Raw genomic sequence first — 21406 nt, forward strand, 5'->3', positions numbered from 1 at the left:
GAAGGAAGCGGAAGGAGCCGCCGCCGCGCTGAGGGGAGCAGGCGCTGTGCGGAGCCGCCGCCTGGTGCGGGCGGCACGGAGGCAGCGAGCGGCGCGCGGGGCTGCGCGGCCCGGCCGCGCCGAGGAGCGGGCGCCAGGTGAGGGCCCGGCCCGGCCGCGGGGGAAGGGGCTGGGGGGGGCTCCGGGCGGTGCCGAGTTCGGAACCCGCGCGGGGAGGGGGAAGGAGGAGGAGGGAGCGAGCGGGGGAAGCCCCCACGTGACCAGCGCGTGCGGGGAGGAGGTGGCGGCTCGCGCGCCCCGTTCGAATCAGCTGGCCCGCGGTGGCGCCTCCTGCGCGTGCGCGGCGGCCCCGCCTCCCCCCCGGCGTTACGTGTGCGCGCGCCCGGCGCGGCGGCCCGGGGGCACGTGCCCGGCGCCGCGGCCGCCATGTTGTGTCTGAGCCGCGCGCGGGCACTGTGCGCGCGCGCGGGCCGGGCCGCGGGAGGCGGGGGCAGGGGGCGGGCGGGGAAGGAAGGCGGGAAGTCTCGCGAGGTCGCGCGGCTCCCGCGGGAGCGGGCCGGGTGCGGGATGGCGGCGGCGCTGGGCGCGCTGGGTAATGGTACCGGGCCGGGGGCGGGACCGGGACCCGCCGCCCCTCCCGCCGGGGAACGGGCGCTCGGGAGCGGGCGGGGCGCGCGCCCCGGGGAGCGCCACTGGCTCCGCGCCGCCGCCTCCTCCCCCCGCCCCGGCCCTGCCCCGCCTCACCTCACATCACCCCGTGCCTGCCCCGCGGCCGCCCCCCCCTTCCCCGCCTCGGGCTCTCCCCGTCCCGCCGCTTCCCCCGCGCCGCTCCGCCCCCGTCCGCGCACCGGGCCCCGCCAGCCGCGGGTGCCCCGCAGAGCCCCTGGGGCTGTCCCCGCACCGGGTGTCCCCGAGTTCCCCGCGCTGCCCCGGCCGGGCGGCGCTCGTGGCTGCCGGCCCGTGCTCGCTCCCGGGGCTCCCGGGGCTCCCCGGCCGCGTCCCGCCGGCTCGGCCTGCCCGCTCCCCTGGCCCGGGTTTCTCTCAGCCGGGTTTGTGCTGTGCAGCCCCAGCGGCGCCTGCCCCGCCGGGACGCGGGCGCTGGTGGCTGGGGATGCAGGGGTCCGAAAGAGCTGCCTGACATGCCAAGGCTGCTCTCCGTGGAGGTTGTGATATATGTCCCGTTATATCACAAACTTGTAACATACAGTTCTGTTTTCTCTTGTATTTAGAAAAATTACTCCAGTCGTATCCAAGTGTCCCAGCTCAGCAATATTCCCTTTGTCTCCTAATCCTGATCTCTTTTAAGGGACTGCATATGGTTCTTCTTCCTTATGGTGTTTTGTATTCTGTCCTTGTTATTATCCAGTAACGTTGGCAGTTTTTGTAGTCTTGGAGTATTCTATTAATCTGGTTCTAGGTTAACACATAACAGATACTAAATTTTTATAAAATAATATGTTCATGAGGCTTTGACATTCTAAATTTTATTTTGTAGGTATGTTTCCAGTTATTATTAAAAAAAAACTGTAGTAGTTCTCCCATGGTTGTACGTATATTACAGGTTTTCCATTGATACTGTCATTATGCTGTGCTAATCACTGCATAGTGATTGTTTACTGAGGCTTTTAAGTGAAGCTATATGTATACCCTATATTTTTACATTAAATACTGACTTGTGCATCCTTTTAAGTACATGCTTTTCGGGTGTATTTCCAACCTGTGGTTAGCTACTTGATTTCTGTCCTAGCTGCTCCAAGGATTGGTCAGCTACTAGGGGCTGGTAGGTTTGGGATTAAGAAAATGGGATTCTTTACATAAGCAAGTGTAACTTCAGAAAATAATTTGACAAAGTACTGTTGTGGTTTGTTTTCGAGTATCTTTCAGTCTTACTGTACTGTCTTTTGGATTAGTAGCAGTAATATTTGCTTAATCAGAAGCGGGGAAAAGTGTAAGGGGAAAAAAACCATGGTGCGTGTTAAACATCAGAGGATAAAAATGCATCTCTTTAAAGAGTATGTGGAAAAAAACCTATCAGGTGAAAAATGCCATTCTACTCAAAAAACTTCCCATTGCCTTAGAAGGGCTTAGCAGTTAAGTCAGTTTGACATGTGACTTCTAGCAAGGTATTAAGAGCCTAAACAACTTTGGTTTCAGGCTTTTTCCACGAAAAATTCTATGCCTTGAATTTCCAGGCATGATTTTAAAGGATTTTGTGAAGGAGTGTTGTGCAGTGCGACCGTGTGTGTCAGTAAGGAGCAGCAGTGAATGACCTTACACTGAAATACTGCTGATAATTTATGGTTCTGGTTGTTTAGTCTATCATAGTTGTTGCAATTCTCAGTTGTACCACTGTTAAGTGAAATGATTTTTCCTTTGCATTGCATACTCCAAGTGTATAATTACTAAGTGAGAGGCTGTATTTAAATAGCTTAGTTATTGAGGTATTTAGTCTTGGAGCTCAGTTATATCTCTTGTCTCATCATTTTTCACACTTCTGAAGAAAGAGAAATAGCAAATAGGATTCTTTGGCTTCGTGTTATTATGGATTTAATGTGCAAAAATAACTAGATCTTTATTTCACAGAATTTGGGAATGTGTCCTAATAAGGGCTTTTGTTCCACAGCTGAACAGCATGTGACTGCTCTGATGTTTATCAGTGTTTCTAACATACTTGTGTAGTGAGATTACATAGTGAGATATGTTGTCCTTAGTCTCATAAGAATGAAGGCTTTACACTTCCCAGTATTTCCCAGGAGACTTAAAGTTCTTGTGGAGTTTGGTCCATTTGTCTGTATCTGGTTCTTCCAGATCATTTTAGGTACTTAGGTTGACTTCAGGTCAATAATAGTTGTGTGTTTGATACAAAGTGGAAAGACTTGTGCTCTGTTCTTCTACCATGAGGGAAATGAATGTGTTTCTTAACATTCCTAAAAGTATTGGGGAAGCTGGAATGGAAGTCTGCAGTTTGCCCTGCTTCCAGTTGTGCTTTTTTTTTCTTGTTTCCTTTTTTTCCCCTTCTTTTAAATTACCTTCACATTTCCAAACCCCTCTTTAAGATCTCTAGGGCTATTCTGTTGAGGTTTGCTTTGTTTTGGTTTTCCCAAAGTCTTTCCATTGTGTGGGAACTAATGATAACTGATGATGATGAGGTCTCTCTGGTCATTAGGAACCAGATTTGCAAGAGAATTTATTAATCAAGTATTTGGAACTTGCATCCATATATATAGATTGCTCTCAAAGTTCTAGAAGTGCAGTACTGTAAGACCTAATGTTCCTTTTCTCTCAGGTTGATTTAAGAGTACTTGGATTATTCCAGACAGATATTTGTAGACCTTGTCCTTAAAAACCTTGAAGAAGAAAAATTCTGCCACTTCTGTAGGCGGGAGTGAAGTTGCAGAAATTGAGAAACTTTCTCACTTCTGTAGTGAGGGGTTTTTTTTGTTGTTGTTTTTTTTTTTGTTTCCAAATTAAATGTTCTTTGCTGGAAGTCAAGCTGATGCTGATAAGAATTTTCTCCTGGTAAACTTTACTCTAGCACTTAAGGGTATATTGTTCCAGTTTTAAAAACACTGTAAATATGGTTTGTGATTGAAAAAACTGCTGTGATTGTAGAAGAGCCATCATGGTAGTTTCAGTTTTCTGAAAACCTTCCTTAAAGAAATGTAAATCTGAACTTTAAATGGTGTGTTCATATTGGACATTTTGTTTCAAACAAAGAGACTTTTAAAAAGATTACCTTACGGAGTGCAGTTTCGTAATCAAAATACTTGGGGTTGATAATTTATAAATTTGAATATTAGTAAACAGTTTGCATCTAATTGCTTTCTTTTGCAATTGATTGTATCTTCCCTCCAAAATCTTAGTAGCTTAACTTGCACTAACTGTTCTTTAAGGTTTTGATGCTTAACTGAATTCAGTTAAACACAGAAATGCATAAAGCTCAGTGAGTCCAATCCTCTGCTTTTGGAAGCAAAATGGGATCATCCCCTCTGATGGCAGAGTTCCTTGTAGTGTTGCTTGTTTTCAGCAGCTTCATCACCCACCCCATGCTTAAAGTTTTATCTGATATTGAATTTCAATATTTTTGCTTTGTATACAGCTGACTGCTTTGTCTCTTGTTGCTTCAGAAAAGAGTTGATTCTCCTTGTAGCAGTGTTTTAGGTTGCTATTAGCTGCTCTCCAGTTTTTCTGGTCTTTTGAATCTCATCACAGGACAGAGGAATGGCAAGAGAGACAATTTGATTGTCCTAGATTTTAAAGATGTTTTTAGTAGTTCAGATTTAAATACAGTATTTAAACACAAATATTTATTTTGATTGGGACTGAACATTTGCTGACAAAGTATCAGTAAGAAGTGTAAAATTTGCTCATCTTTCCTTATATGTTAGCAGTAGAGAAGTGGGGTTTTAATAGTCTCTCATCATGAGAAGTAGCTGATTTTTTTTTTCCTAAAAAGGGGTGATTCTAACTTTGTTTAAAACACTTTTGTTGGAGAATCTGAAAGTCAGAGAGGAAAGGAGTGTTCCTGAGAGTTTACCTGTTGGTACATGAATTATAGCATCCTGCTTTTCCTTGCTATTTTAGTTTTATTAGCATATGTATATGTACATGAGAGCTGAATTTTGCAGGGCTAGTGGTGTGGGGTTTTTTGTGTGAATTGAAGTGTCTTTGAGGTATCTCTGGTTTAGGAAAGAAAAACAAGGACATAGCCCAAATTGCTGATTGGAGGAGCTATGCAACTGGGTTACTGTGCCACACATAAATGAATTAAAGAGGGAGATGACAGAGCCTCCCGTGCATGTTTGTGTTTGAAACATACTCTGCCCGTGCAGTGGTGTTGAAATTAGGAATGTTATCTCCATAGCCAAAGAATCTAGAAACACCAAAGATAGAAGTCAGAGAAGTTTTGCCATGCTGCTTAATTCCATATTAAATAAGTGCTTTAAGAGCATTTCAGATGGAAGGCATGTGTGTGTCTTGTGCAGTTGTATTTTCTGAATTTATTCCTGTTCATTTTTTCATTTTGTGGCCTGAATGATAGGTCAAAACAGATTTGCTAATTGCCTGGACAGGACTAATCTGCAAGGAAATACAAACATTAGTGTGAAATAGTCTTGGAAAACTGGATGAATGACCTGAACTGTATGGGATGCAGTTCAGTAAAGAGGAAAGCAAAACAGTACCATTGGGTAGAAATAATGCATTTAAATATGAGAAACACTTGGCTGGGTAACAGTTCTGTAAATAAGCAGGTGTATCACAAAATGAACACAGTGGAATTGTGATAATTCTGTGAAAACCCAGGAGTCTCACTGGGATTTATGAACAGGATTGTTGTTGCCTGTGAGAGGGAAGTTGCTCTGCAGTCCTCAGTGTCAGGCCTCAGATGATGCAGTGTCTCTGTTCTTGTTTCTGCTTCAAACAGATTTGGACCAGCTCAGAGTATTCAGAGAAGAGTTGCAATAATGACCTGTAAGGAAGGACTGAAAGAATTGTAGTTGTTTAGTCTTTAACAGACATGGGGAGACATAATGGTAGGCTTCAAATATGGTAAAGTTTGCAACAGAGAATAAGGTAATAAACTGTTCTCTCTATGTGGGATAAGAAATAATACTCCTAAAGAGCACAAAAAGAGATTGTAATCTCAGGAAAAACTTTCCAGCTCCAGGAAAGATTATCTATTGAGGATAGATAATCACAGGGGTAGATATATCTGAGGGAAGTAATGGGATATCTGTTGCTGAAAGTGCTCTAGAAAAGGCTAAATAACCTCCTTTTAGAGGTGACTGAGGTGTTGTTTTCGGTCCTTGGCATAGGAGGTAAAATGACTTTTTAGCATTAGATCTCTGGTCATTTTAAGATTTTTGTAATATTACTGACCATGATTTTAAAAAGTAAAACAAGAAAACAACGTGCTGGAGGGAAAAAATTAGTGATGTAACGGTTGTAAGATTTAGTAAAAAAACCTCTATCAAATGTGTTCATGAAAGGGTTTTTATAAAGTATTTATTAAAACCATCTGTAATGTAATATTGAAGATAACTTTAGTAGAGCCTTCATTGCAGATTTAATATCTTTGACTTGCCTTTAGTTGATTTTAGTGATCCAAAAGAAAGAATCTGAACTAGAGTCAAGGTCTTTCAGAAGACTTAATTCAAGAGAAGCAAAGCTCAGAAGATAAATTCTAATGAGCCAGGGAGTCAAGTGCATTCCAGGCTCTGAAATAGACCACACCATGCAACTTCACCTGTCTGTAAAATTAAGATTACAGTTAATATCTGAGACATGTATGTAGAGGGTTAATCACCACCTATGAAGTCTTAAGGTTCCTGAAGTGTTTGCTATGTAAAAATTTTGTTACTTAAAATCTTTACTTTATGTTCCATGTATTAGGAAGAGATTTCAGTCTTTCATGCTCATTGCTATGTAACAGCAGTATAAATAAGCTTGAACAGAAATGTATTTGGTCTATTACATATGCTAGTGTTTTGCAGAATTTCTCATTTGGGACCCTTTTGGGAAATTTAAAAATATTTGATTAAATTGGAGGAGCTAACGTTGACAAAATGAGTTTAAGCTTTTTAGAGTTAAAAGTACTGAACAATTTGATAGAACTTTTTTGAACTGAATTCTATTTAATGCCCCATTCTGCATTTTTTTTTTTTTAATTCAAAATCAATTGCCTACATCTCATGTGATGTTGTTCAAGCATTTCTGATTTTTGAAATTTGATGAAGCTGCCTCAGGGTTCAGGGCAAGTGAGGGATAGGCTTTGTGTCACATGTGTCTGTGCTCTGGAATTAGGGAAAGGGTTAAGGATAAGGCAAAACAAGCGTCACGTTCCCTACAATTTTTTAAAAGTGTTGGGGATTTAAATTAACCTGTGCATTCAATCTATTATAGCCTAATTGTAATTGGACTTTTAGTACATTTTTTCATCTCATCAGTTACATGGATCAAACCTTATGTGTTCTTTCACTGTATAGTCTATCAGGACTATCTTTGTTGTAATTGATGGGAAATTGTGACTAAACCACCAAGAAACAAGGTGTTGGTAAGTGACAAGGCACTGAGTTTAGATCCTGGTGCAGGGTTTGCTGATACAAACCTGGAAATCAATAAAGGAAGAATGCAGACACTGTCACTGTATTAGATTGATGTCAGAATAGGAGTTTGTTCCCTTTCTCAAGAATTTGAAGTCTTCCAGGGATTGTCTATGTATCACTGCAGTACAGAGGCTTTTTTGTAGCTTATTATAAAGGGATCATGGTATCTCCTGTAGTAAGGGCACAAAGGCTTAAGTCTTAGGCAGATGCACATATTCCCTAAGCTCCACCTGAAGAGCTGGAACTGAGATGCAGTTGTCAGACAGACCTGCCTGGAAAAGGCTGCTTTACCCTGGAGTTTGGAGCAGCAGTTCCTGCACAGTTGACTGGAGCAGTGCTTAGGGGGTGACTGACTCAAGATTTGGAGTAGCAAGCTGTTAACATTTCAACAGATGCCATGGTTTGTTTGCTTCGGGTTATTTTCCTATTTTCAATGTAAAAAAAAAATTGGCAACTTTGAAAATTGTATCTTATGAATCATTGTAAAATCAGAATATATTAGTACATGTTTTCTTTCCTGCCCATTTACCTTCTATTCATTTACTTGTGCTTTCTGTATACATCTCTCTGAAAGTCAGAGTTTAACTAGCAGCAAGTTTTACTGGTTAGGGATAAGTGATTGTGTTGCTTTTGTTAGTAACTAATCTGTCTAGTTGTAACTTGAAAGGATTTGACAGTATTTCTGTGCCTTGCTATGCTGCCAGCAATGTTCTTTGGGGATTTCCTTAAAAGCTAGACTTCAGGAAAAAGAAAGCTATCTAGAGGTTCTCAGGTCTTCTTAATCCTCACTTGTCAACATTTCTGGTTTTGTTTGGTTCAGATCTATTTATTTATTTAATCTTGGGAAAATAGGCAAAATGAGAAGCCAGTATGGCTCATGTGGGTTTTTAAAAATATATATTTTTATTTTTTTTTTTTTTAACTAGAGTTTTATTTTCAGCAGAATCGTGATGTTTATTCCATCCGTTTTCTGGAAATTCTGCTATGCTCTGTGCATTCTAAAAAAGGCAGAAAGAAAAAATCTTTATTCACAGTATTATGTAGAGGCTGCTGTAGTGCAATTCCTTTTTATATGTGTGTGGATAGTTTTAAATCCATCTGTGAGAAAGTGGTTTCTAACAGAATAAAGTGTAGTTACATAATTTCTCTTAAGTGAGGTGAGGTGAGAATTTTTCTGGATCATGGGAATTCAGTGATCCTTTGTTAAGAGGATTCCTAAAATACTTCAGATGAAATAGGTTCTTCACATATCTGCTATCTGACAGCCAGTACTGAAAAGGACAATGAGAAACATTCACTCCTTGTATGATGTCCTAGTACAAATAAAGCTTCACACACATCCCCCATCCCAAAGTAAAATCTGTCTTCTTCAGATTTCTTGACATGTATTTTGGAGATCTGAATTGTTGGACCCAAGTGAATTTTGCAAATCCTTGAGAATCCTCTGTTCTCATAAATGGATTGCTCTTTGGAGTACAGTTTGCTGTCAGGACCATTCAGATTATACAAGTGTACAGGAACAGATTTGTTGCTGTTAAGATCTTGATAGGCAGTCTTTTGTTGTTGTTCTGATTGCACCTAAAAAAAAACCCAAAAAACCAAACCCACACTAACAATACAGGTAATAACTTTCTTCTTAATATTGATGAATTTCAGTTACATCTCTCATGACCTGAAAATACCTGAAATTCACCTATTATGTGAAGGGTTATTTTTTCCTTCGATCAGAATTCTGAATATAGAGAGAGAATGTTTTGCCTCACTTTTGGGTTCTGGAGGTAAAGCAGGCCAGCTGCTGTCATTTTATCCAGTGTGACTCATGTCTCATTGATTTTCCACTTGGGAGGTAACTGCTGATCAGACCTTTGTGTCCTGCTCTTAGGATGTATCTCATAATTGAATTAGTTGCAGTTAAATCTGCTACCCTTTTAAAAAACTTTTCAGATTGTTGTATGTCTGCGTTTACTTGGCCAAATTCCCTCAAAGAAACCATCCCAAAAGGTCAGGAGACTCTGTGAGGAATAGGAGACCTCTGGAGAAGCTTACTGTGTAATATTCTTGGTACCATTTTCAGTTTTGGTTCATGTGTCACTGCAGCTTTGTTACATGACTTGTACCAAATAATCATGTGGACGTTTCTTCTCATCCTGTCTGTTCTGTCAGCAGGCCTGATCTGCAGACGTGGCAAGAGCTCCAATTTAAGTTCTCTTTGCTTCTCTTCTTTTAAATGTGCCTTTCCTTTGTGTGGGCTGTAGCATGGCTTCCCTTGTTGATTTGCTCCTGCAACTGCCTTGAAATGAAAGTTTGCTTTTCTAATATTTAGGAATCAGCTTCTGTTAAAGTGTGGACAACTGTTGCTTTTTTGAGCTTCACTGACCATGTTTTCTATTATGAGATATGAAAAAGAGCCCAGGGGTTTCACTCAGTAATGAATAAGAAGACAGAAAGTTTGCAGGGCTTTTTCCCTTCAGGTGCCTCTTTGTGCCACAGATTCTGAGAGTGAAGACTTGCATCAGCTGGATTTCAGTTAAGTTTTCAATAGAATTTTAACAGATTTATATTAAAGTGAACAGTTAACCAGAAAATAGAGTAAAAAATGATAGAGTAAAACCTCTGCTGTGTGGAAACAGACATGAAGAAAGTTTCCCCAGCATTCACAATTCCAGAATAATACAGGTTACAGCTGGGCAATACAGATAGATGGAAACAATAACCTGCTGGAATTACTTCCTGTGCGTCAGTTAGAAAATATTTTTATCCTCAGCATGGAAGTTTAGAGTTGCAAGATAAGAGGAGTACCTGTGCTACTTAGGCTTACAAAGCACAAGGCAGAGCCTGAAAGAAGAGCTTCACATTACAGCAAACCTGATCCAAGAACTGTCTGTCACCAAAATGCAAAGTCGTGGGCCCTGTTTTCCACTGGCACCTGTGCCCATTTCACCATTACAGTGAGCCTGTCTAGGAACCTAAATTAGAAGAAAAATTACTCTTTTGTGTTTTCTAAATCAGCTCACTGTGAGATTGGGTTGAATACAAAAGCAAATGCATGGGAAAAATAGGATTGATGTGCCTGAGAGTTACAGGGGAGTGGTATTGCTGCTTTTTGTAGATTAAATCACTTAACAGTAAATGAAACCTCACCTGGGCAGTCTTGTTGCAAAATTAAAGAGAGAATGATTGAAGGCTCACCACCAGCCTGTGACTGCACCCTGTTGATAAAGGAGTGCGAATGTAGATGGGTGTGGTTTTGTTTGCTGTGATAGGAAGGTGGAGGGAAAGTGGTGTCTTGGACAAAACAATGAAGAAGGAAATGCTCTTTTGGGAAGTATCTAAATGGATATAATTGAACAGGGGCGGAGGGAGGACCACTGCAGTAGTTCAGATGCAAAATTATGAGATCCTTACCAGAGTTACCCATTTGGAGTGACAGTGAGAACCTTTGGATGTCAAACCAGCTGCTGAAAGAGGGTTCAGTCTCTAAAAAAGCTGTTTGCTGTCTTTGTAACCTTCATTGTCAGTAGATGGGTGACCTTTAACATAGACCCCTGGACTTGCCAATGTATTTTTAATTATGACTCTCTTATCTCACACATGGATTTACATTTTTATTTCCATGGTGGCTATTTAAATACACATACATTGCAGAGTTGCTCCTTTCTTATCAATTAGAGTCAATAAAAAAACGTTTTAATGTTTTCTTAAACTGAGCAAGGATAACCCAAACTGTGTGCATCCAGAACTCAAAAATGAAGCAGTTCCCACCTTAGCTGGCATGTGATTTAAGAGGGGCATTTTAAGTCAAAATAAGCAGATGTTTGGAAGATGATAATTTCAGTTTTGATAAATACTGATAGTGATATTTCAATAAAATTACTTCAGTGATTGCAGAAAAAAAAAACCTCCTCTAGTCTAGTGGTGATACAAATCTGATGACTTTTTATTTCACCACTGTCTTGAGTCAGAAGAATCTCACAAAACTGAGCAAATGGGTATTAAAATAGAAACTCATTGTTAGGAATGCAAAGTAATGCATAGGAATAAAAGAACTTTATGCAAAAAAGCCCAACTCTGACTTGAAATCAGCTATTAGTGTTCAGGAAAGTCTTCTGATAGACATTTCTGTAAAATTATCAACTCAGTTTTCACTAGGTGTCAAAAAAATAAATAGAATTGAGTATTAATAGAAGGGGTCACCACATAAAATATTAACTATTCTTCTGTAAAAATCTATGGCATCCATAGGCCATGCTTTGAATATGATTATCCCACACTGATCTGTCTGCTAGACTTAGTACAGAAAAGGGCAATAAGAATAATCAACATTTGAGATCGATTCTTTATGCAGAACACCAAGGACATAAACCAGATAAAGTAACCATTAATTCTAGGAACTTGCAGCAAAGGTATGTCCTCAGAAACTGTAAAACTTAATTTTTAAAGGGATGAGAGTTTTATGTAGGGGTTTTTTTTTTTGCTACTGTTATCAAGGAAGGAATGTGTTTAATTCTTATTGCCCTAGGAGAGATAATATATCACTGAGTTATGAGGGCTTTGTGTGTTCAAGATACAGCAAAGGCTGCCTAGGAGATATATTCTTACTGTATTTATTTTTCTTCTTTTATGGCTACAGCATTGTGCTGTGAGTAATGCAGTTGTTCACAGCTGAATAATTTCATTTTTTTTTCAGAAATTTTAGATGTTCTCCAAGATAACTGGCAAGTGGGGCTGGGTTTTTTTTTCTATAATATTTTTTAAAAGGTTAAGCAGTGTTATGGATGGTATGTAAACTACATTTGTCAGGTTAATCCTTACGTAATATTTCATGTCAGCTCTTCAGAGGCACTAAGTAAGGAATAAGCACAGCATTTGTTTTGCTGTAGTGCTGGTAAATTCCTTAGAATACTTTGTGAAAATTGAGAAAAACTGTCTTCTTAGAAAGAGCCAATAAGGCTTTTTTAGGACATCACTGGCAAACTGTAAGTGATTTATTATTAAAAAGAGTCTTCTGCTTGATATCTTTACTCCATAAATGTAAATGTGCAAAAGCAAACCATTATGATTTCAAACTTTGTAACTGTTTTTATTGATTATTTTCAAATTCATACCCTAAAGATTCCAAACTCTATCTATGGCATATTCAGAAAGGTTACTGGTCATACTGGCTTTGGTCTTGTAAGATATAAACATTTGGAATAATCATATCTCTCTGTAGCTGAATGTTTTGGAGGGATAAAGTAGGAAAGAAGTAAATTTTACATTGTGTTTGTGTAAATCAGTATCTAAGCCCATAGTAAATAATGTAGCCATTTAGTCTAAGCTTTATCTAATTCCTGCAAATGAGAAGTTTCTAAATGTGTTGTCATTTGATACAGTATGTGAGCAATCCTGGTGTGCAGCTCAGAAACAAAGCAAGAACTTAACTGCAAGTGCAGGTTTTTTAGTGCTGTGATGGGTTGGCCATTTAGGGAAGTGTCTGAACACTGGCAATCTGCTCATGTTTGCTCAGGATAGGGATGGAAACTACATAATTCACACTCTCTGACCCACCTTCTGGCAGCTTCTTCCTGCTTCCTGAATCTGTGATAAAATGTGCTGGAGGTAGATGGTATCTCTTTTTTTTTTCTTTTTTCTTGTGCTTTGATAAATTCTCTAGTGGTTGAACCTGGAACTTGAATAGCCTTTTAATGTTTCTTCAGTCCTTTAACCTGATGTTACAGGATAATTGCAAGGAATGATAAAATGAGTATCTCTTTTTTGTTTATGGAAATAGATACTATCTAAGTATTCTAGATTCTAAAAATTCTAGATACCATAACCAGACATGTATTTTTATATAAAAGGTTAAGTGTTCTAATTGCTATTCTACTAAAGTGTGGCCAGAGTTTGTCCTGAATTATTGAATTAATAACTGATGAAGTATAAAATCAATTAAATACCACCATAGTCATGAATCTTGTTGTCTTGAGACAAAAGAGGAAAGTCAGATCTGTGTAAAATTATTTAAATTTCAGAAAACTAAAATGAGAAAAAACAAGGTGCTGTTTCAAGCCTTGAAGTTTCGTGTGTTTTATTAGGGTAGATACAACTGCAAACACACCCCTTTGTTACTAGAGCTGAGTGTATGTATTTGCAACATCTGTAGTTGCAAAGGCATGCTTTACCACCATTAGTAATACCACAAGGATTTTTTTTCATCCCTGAGAATATGTATTTTAGGCAAAGTCACAAAACCGAAGTAGAAGGGGGAGCTCTGAGTAAAACACAAAAAAATGATTCTGTTAATACAAAAAGACAAAGCAAAACAGGAAAAAGCCAATTGAAGTCAGAATGGAGAAAGAGTTAAAATGTAATTGCTGTGAGGATTGTATTGGTATCTAACCTTGCCTTGTCTTTTTTTTGCCAGGTCTTTATACCTACTTATAAAAATAAAAATACAGAATTCTCTTTCTGCAAAAATGTAATTGGGATAGCCTAAATGCTAAAAATTTATGGAAGCTCAAGGGAAAACAAGGAAAATTAATGGAAGAGAAATCCACTGAAGTTGAGAAAATAGATAGAAATCACATATGACTTAGGAGGACTCTGAGCTAAAAATGTTTGGAAGCTATAATGGTATTGTACACAGCAGCTCTTTCCTAAACCATCTGCTTATCACGGCTGTTGGAGACAAAGTACTGACTGCAGAGACTTTACTCTGTGTGAGGAAAGAGGCTTGAAGTTAATAATGTTGAGCATAATTGATTTGCATTTAAATTTAATGAGGAAGAAGTTTTGAAAGTGAATAGTCAATTGACATGCAAAGGGAATTAAGTGTCTCTGTGCATAGGTGACACATGTGCTCATGTGCTCATGTGCTTAGGCAGTAATAAGTGCATTCTTTTTGCTCTGTAAATGTAGCACAATATCTCAATATCAAGAGAGATCTTTACCAAGTCCTTGATAAAGTATTCAGCTGCTGGGACAGGGTAATAGAATCAGAATGATTTTTTCACTTCATAGGCAGTCTTTCATTTTATACTTGAACAGTGAGCATAGTTTTGAAAGTCAATTGTCTCATGTAGTTGCAAGAAATCATAAACTGAGTGTTGCAAACCAAAACCTCGAGGAAAAAGAATTCAAAGCAGAATATCTGGGTATTCCTTATCACAAAGTTGAATAAAGGAAGCCAAAAGAAAAGCATGTATAGGGTAAACTGTAGTTGTATTTCAGTAGTGTGTTGACAGGCTAATGGTAGGTTTAGAGTAACAGTGTAAAGTTTTAGAAATGCTTTGAAATGCATTTTAAATCTATCAAATACGTATATTTAGCAGAATACCTGCAGAAGAAACAGCTGATGCATAGTGTACTGTATGAAAAGTTGTACTCTGCCAGCTCAGTCTTTCAAAGGAATAAATTTATGACTTTGAAAGATCAAAAAAGAGTGAATCAGACTGTTCTGGATTTACTATGCAAGGACTGTAGGAACTGCTAAAGCTATGAGTAAGTCTGCATCTAGATGAAAAATGAAAGTGGAGCAAACCTAAAGGTTATTTGTCAGTGGCCGCTGGAAAAGCAAAAACCTCTAGGAAAAGAACTAACAACTCCCTGCATTCTTACAGGGCAATAGCATTGGCAGTTAATTAAATTTAATGCCAAAGTGTTCAAATGAAAAAAATGTTCATACAGAGAAAGTAAGACTAACTAAAAGGCTGAAATTTTAAATGTAAATGTAGGCTAGACAGAACTTCTTTTGTATTTCCACTTGTTACTGTAAGCATAGGCCAGACAGAACACAGAAAGTGGGAAATCAAAAGCAGCATATTGTTTATCAGTAAACGTGCTGGCGTACAAAGACCTTCTGAGCACAGCAAGAGAGGAAAGCAGAATGACAATCAAGTAAAACAAAATTACGTGTGATGTGGTCATAGTTCCATTTGAATTATTTATTTAGATTTAAAAAGTAAATTATGCTATCATTGTACTGTTAAATCAAGGAAATCATAGTCAGCTGTCCTATCTGAAGGTAGTTGGATGTGAACGGTAGCAGCTAGACAGAGATAATGTACTAGTTGAACTGGGAACAGTCTTACAATAAAGTCACTGTGTTTTTAAATAAAGGCCTCTATTAGCAGTAGATGTGCTGTGATGAAAAAGAAGGGGGTGTGTAATAGTGTTCATATTGCAAATTTTGTTTCCTGTTCCTGAAGACAGGACAGCAGCAAAACAGAAAGCAGCTGCTCACTGCCCCTTCAAGAGCTTTTAAAAACTACAGTTCCTAATGCACTTAAAACACCTTCAGTACTTGCCAGTGGAAACTCCCAAGCCAAGTAGACTGAAATATTCATAACAGTCTCATTCAGAAAACCTAAATACAGCCTGAACATATGGTGAGAACATCAGGCTATAGAGCTGTATTGAAACCTCTCTGCTTAACAAGCTCAGTGTCACTCACAAAGCAGAATTTGGAAAGCATCTAAGAACAAACATTTTCAAGTGCTGATATCTGCAGTTTGTCAGGATACCCAAGCATTGGGAGAAAATTTCTGTCTGCCTTCAAGTACTTCTGGGGAGAAAGGTGCATTCTTGGTGAGGATGATGCTGATATCCAGCTCACAGGGCAGGAATGTGCTCAGAACTGCTTTGAAACTGCAATGGCAAAGCTGTCACCTGTGACTAAATATGGCTGTGGCAGTTGTGCTGTGTATTAGACCAAACTGCAGCATGAGGCAATGAAAATAAACAACATCCTATATGGAAGGCAGAAAGAGGGATGGCTCTTTTTACTGCAGATCACGGTTTAGAGAACTGCCACAATATTGAGGTTCTAGCATAAAGTACAATACTGAAACATGTCAACAGCTGTAGCATCTCAGACAGTTTCCTTAGAAAATAGATGTTTCTCTGGCTGTTCACCAGAGAAATGAGTTGGTGCAATATGATTTTAATAAGATGTCAAAGTCAGTTGTAGTAAAGCGACATGAATATTTAAAAGAGCTGGGACTCTTAAAAATAACTGGCAGTCAAAAAGTGGCATGAAGCAAGTCATTTACAATTGGACACAATTATCTTAAGGGTCTTTTCCAGCCTAAATGATTCTGTGATTCTATGGTAGCAGGCTACTACTGTGGTTAAATTCAAGTTGAAAGCATACTTGGCTTGTAAGCTTGTCCATTACTTTGCTGAGCCCCATGCATGTGGGAACTCGTCTGTGTGGTGTTGGTGACTGGTGCTGTGATTATACACACAGGATCAGCTGATGTGCCAAGGGATGCCTGTAATTCTGGGAGCATGAAAATGCACTGGGTGAGAAGACTCACACAGCCACAGCACAGCTGTGACAAACTTTTGGGGTTTTTTTTCATGGATTTTGGGATAGTTGCACATGCTCTCCCTGCCCCCAGTCTGTGCAGAATATATTTTAAGCATTTGCAGTGTGATTTAGATCGTCTGTTAAGTGTCCCTCTATTTGTTTACTGTTGTCACTAAGGAATATTTGAATCCTTAGGCCGACTTAGCAACTCCCCTAAATTTAGCTGAGAGTAAACATCTCAGAACCTTAGAGGGCTTGCAGCTTTCACAAAAGTTGTAGCCCACTTTTTAAGAGGGGTTTAAGATCAGTAGTTACCTGCTATACATGTTTGCAAGCAGTCTAGTCAGTGCTTGTATGGGTTGGAATTTGCCTCACCATCCTTGAGGTTTGGAGATGCCCAGAGAGAAGAATATGAAATTTTTCAGAACATTGGAGGTGCAATGGGATTTGTAGCAGAATGGTGCCACATTTAGGACTAAAAAGGCATAAAAAGGCAGCCCATTGCTGATCTGCTTATAGGATAATGTGTGTCCCCTAGACAGGGGAAAAAGCCTAGATTGAGGCAAAAGCATTATCAGATGGAAAATAAGTGGTTAAAACAGTTCTTGTGAATGTAGATAGCTGGAAAAACAGCCTTCTCACTTTTTGGTTCATTGGGAAGTGAGGGTATATTTTAAATTTTGAAGAAAAATTTAGAACAAAAATATTTTAATTCTGAAACAACATTGAAAATGTTTTACAGGAACTGTTTCATGACTCACATGTCCCTTTTCCAAACTCTGGGTTTGTATTTGCCTTAGTATAATGCAGGAGCACTTGAAAGCACAGCCCATGTTGTGTGGGCAGTGCTGCTCTGAGTTGTACATCAGCCTTGTGAGGATCACGGCACTGATGCTCTAATTTTGCATATAAAAAGCTGTATTGATTGTTACATTTCAAATGCATGCCCTTGACTGAAAATCATCTGGGATAAAAATATGTTCTGGACAGTATTTCATACAATATGCACTTTACAGTGTACTTCATAAGGTAGCATGTCTGTAGTCACTGCTCCTAAAGTAAATCAGAGTAGTAATTTCCAGTGGAATATTCTACTATAATGAGCAAACTGGTTTAATGTGGAGCTTTTAAGAAAAAGTAAAGGAGAATTGATTTTTCTCCATCAAATTCCTTTTCATCTGTAAACTGCTAGCAGGATTATTAAGTACTTGATGAACTCTTAAAATTGCAGCCTACCTATGGGAAAAAACAATGTCTTTCTATGCTAGATATTTTTTGTATTTCATAATAATAACTTCTTCAGGGAATAAATAATAATTTTCCTATTTATATAAAACTGTGTTCTGTGTTTAAAAGATTAGATACGATTGGAGTCTTCTCCTGGAGTAACAGTTTGATAAATAGTTACTGTAATTAAGTTAGTGTAATTAATTTTATAATGAGTTTTTCAAGAACCTATGTGATTTAATGAATCTCAAAGATGTTTGTCACGTGTTTTGGTAATCCTGCACAGGAGATACTCTTTGGATCAGGACAGCTAATTAGCAATTGAATCATTTCACATGAAAAAGGCATATTATAATTTAGAGTGGGGTTTTCACCTAGGATGATAAAGTGGGTTGGATAGGAGTGGTGATATGGATATAGAGGGATGGCAAATAAGTGAGACTAAGCATAATTTTTTAACTGGGGCATGGAAGTTATTTACATAGTCTGGTTTTAATTTTCTTGATAAATTAATTCTATGAGACAGTAGTGACTTTATTGATTAAATATTAGTAAAGTAGGTTCAGTAAGTGTGTTTACTGAAAGTTACTGTCTTTATTCAGCACAAGGACAAATTGTATTAAATGATAATTTTTTGCATTTTTCTGTTAAGATGATGTGCTAAAGATGAACATACCAGGTGGTGTGTTGAAGTGTGGAATGTGGTTTCATGTTCCAAAGTTCACATATTCACCTTTTCTGTGGCCATGTCATGCCATGCTTGTGATGCAGCACTTTGTCCTTTAATATGACCCACAGGAAAACTTGATTCATCTGGAGTCATCAGATGAAAGGAAAAGGAGAAAAGATGATATTTTCAACTCTGAGCTATTTGTAAATTTATTTCAGAATATAGTTCCACAATAGTTGTGTTGGCAGAGTTGTCCCAAGATATTTGAGACAGATAATTAGGAAGAGAGCTGTGTGATGTGTGTAGGTGAGTTGGGACTAGGTAAAATCGTGGATTCTGCCTGTTCCTTCCAGTTATTCCCTGTTCCAGTTTTCCTTTTTACAGTTGTGATCTTTCTGTCTTCTAGCAGTTCTTCAGGATTTACAGTCTGTCTCTCTCCAGTCAGCATCCACTCATTTTGCCAGTGTTGCTGCTGTCCATACCTGTGCATTCACATTTAGCATTTCCCTCAGCCTGCCTCTGTCACAGCCCCACCAGGATTTTTGTGCTCAAACACTTCTCTATGCCAAGTCCCAATTTCTTACTCCAAAAGATGAAGAAAACCTTCTTGAAGAAACAGTCAGATGTGTCTTAAGCAGCAAGAAGGGTTTAAAATAATTTCCATATTTGTGCACAGAAATGAGTAATTATTTTGACTGAGAATTCAGGAGAGAGACAGCAGGGTGGGAATATCAGTCTGAGACAGATGCTTCAATGTATAATTTCAGCACAAACTCTAATTTGGCCAAGATACAAGAAACAGAAAGCAGTTTAAGTGTTTCAGGCTTTAAAGAGAAGAAATTTGTTATAGTGGTTGCTTTTCTAGAGTTCTGCTGTAAAGTCACACTTCTATAATTCATATTTAGTTCTATGTGAGGTAATTTTTCAATCTTACCCTGGAATATCTGGCTGGAAGAGGGGTGATGCCTGTATCACACTCATCCTCCAGTAAGTTTCTTCATCTAGGTAGCCCAGAAGAGTGAGAAATACCAGTGCTGTCAGCAGTTTTGATAGCACTGCTGAGTGCAAGGGTGCAAAGGAAGGGGGGTGTACATTGCTGGTCATTGTCATACAACTTTCTGGTTTGACATTTTTTCATAGCTCCAGAGAAAGAATAAGACTGTTTTAGGAGGAGGTTGAGCTTTTGTTAGTTTTCATACATTTATTATTTAAGTACCAGTTCATTTTCCCTGCCCATTACATTTTTTTTCTTCCAGAAAGAAGTAGAAATAGCTTTGTACAAGAAGATTCTTTCTAAAGAATTTTTTACTCTGTGTAAGAATAGGTTTGTCTAGCCTAGTGAACCCCTCTCTTTTAAAGGAGAAAAATAGCATATTGAACTACCCATTCTGGTTCTTTGCAGTTTTAGTTTTTGACTAAACATTTCCCTTGCTAGTTTACTAGCTTTTGGAATGTTATCAATTTTTAAATATTATTCTATTTTTTCTTTTACTTTCTTTATTTTATCTTACTGGCCTTTTATATATAAGATTAACATAAATAGTCCCATTCTGTCAAACTATATTTTGACCACATGTAATATAATCTTATTGTGTCAGCCAAAATCTCAGAATAACTCCAGTAACATCTATTAATTTTTATTGCATTTAAGCTTTTGTTATAGCTTTAAGCTGCTTATTGTTACATATTATTTCAAGTAAGATTTTCATAATGTCCTTTGGTGGAGGTTATTTCTATAACTTGAAAGTACTGCTTGTTTTGATGTATGTAGAATCAGAAGAATGAAAAGCTGGTTCCAGAAAACTGATTTCTTGCTAATGTAGTTCTGTGAAACTCAGTATGTGTGGGAAGAGATGCTGGCATACTCTAGATGTGATAGACTGCTGAATATAATTTGTTAAATGAAATTCATCCCTAATTTAGTAATACTACTTTGTTAGGAAGTAATGTGAAGATAATCCAAAATCTTGATAATCTGGTGTCTGTGCAGATTCTTATTTTTTTTTCAGAGGTGCTAATTTTTTTGTCTTGGGCTAATACTTCTGTAAGGGATTGGATTCTGTTTGCATAAATAGATGATGCTTTAAATTTTTAAAAATGTTCTGTTGTAAGTAACATTCCATAGCTCTGCAGAGAATTTAAGAACTGCTATTTTATACCACAGAGATCCACCAGTTTTATTTATTACTTTGGGCAATTATACATGTGTGTCACATTTGCTGTTTTAAATGGTAACTTTGTAATAGCAGATACTGTCTCTGAAGTAATTTGGGGATTTACTACTGAAGTAGGGTACTAGAGAGTGTTCCTGCTATCAGATACCCACAAATACCATATCTGAACACTAGGAAACATCTGAATCTTTATCACTGCAGTATTATCACACTGAGTATGCTGATTGTTGGATGAGATTCAGAAGAACAAGAAGAGAACAGATTATTTCTCTTCAATATGAAAATTATTCATTCTACTCAAGATCAGATGAACACACTCTTCTGTTTCCTAGGGTTGAATTGTTGTGGAAGACTTTAGATATTGCCCATTTTCATCAAACAATGGCATAAACAACTATTGAAGACTTCTCCTGAAAGTCTTTTCTCCCCCACCCCCAGTGCACAATTATTTTTTATTTGTTTAATGTTGTATGTAATGTTAATTTATCCATCTTAAGTTCCATATATATAATTCCACCATGGTTACAGTAGAGGTGTCTGTTGGTTTCAGGTCTGGTATACACCAGTATGTTCAGGTATTGACTGCTTCTTTTCACTGTCTCCTTTCTAACCACATGGAGCATCCCTGTAACTGCATCCGTGTTTCTGAATTCCTTTAAACAATTGGGCTCTTACTTGACTCTCAGATAGTACCAAATAACCCAGGAAAAAAATTGGTTATTCTGCCTATTTAGGAAGGGTTTTCCTCATTCTGCTGTCTTTAACTGTTGGTTTTCATCTCTATGTTAATTTGTTTCCTTTGTTGCTGGAAGTTTTCCTGGACACAGTTCAGCATTCAGTAACTTTACTAAATAGACTTGTGGTTTAGTTAAATAAAAATTCTATCATGATGTGAATATGGTGTGTATTTTGGTAGAGTCTGCCTAAAGCTGAGGAAGTT

At 38.6% G+C, this 21406-nt stretch overlaps 1 protein-coding gene across 3 annotated transcripts in view; it reads left to right on the forward strand.

The window, feature by feature from the left end:
* The window catches only part of ZZZ3 (zinc finger ZZ-type containing 3), a 56541-nt gene continuing 35135 nt past the window's right edge, over window positions 1-21406 (forward strand). For 2 of the 3 annotated variants that reach the window (XM_079313354.1, XM_079313356.1), the window contains exon 1: window positions 1-137. The gene's annotated coding sequence lies outside the window, so the exon portion shown is untranslated. Of the gene's footprint in view, window positions 138-515; window positions 593-21406 lie in introns of those variants that run through there. The other variant, XM_079313355.1, reaches the window with a different exon arrangement.

This window comes from Erithacus rubecula (genome assembly GCF_903797595.1).
Source record: "Erithacus rubecula genome assembly, chromosome: 10".
NCBI lineage: Eukaryota > Metazoa > Chordata > Aves > Passeriformes > Muscicapidae > Erithacus > Erithacus rubecula.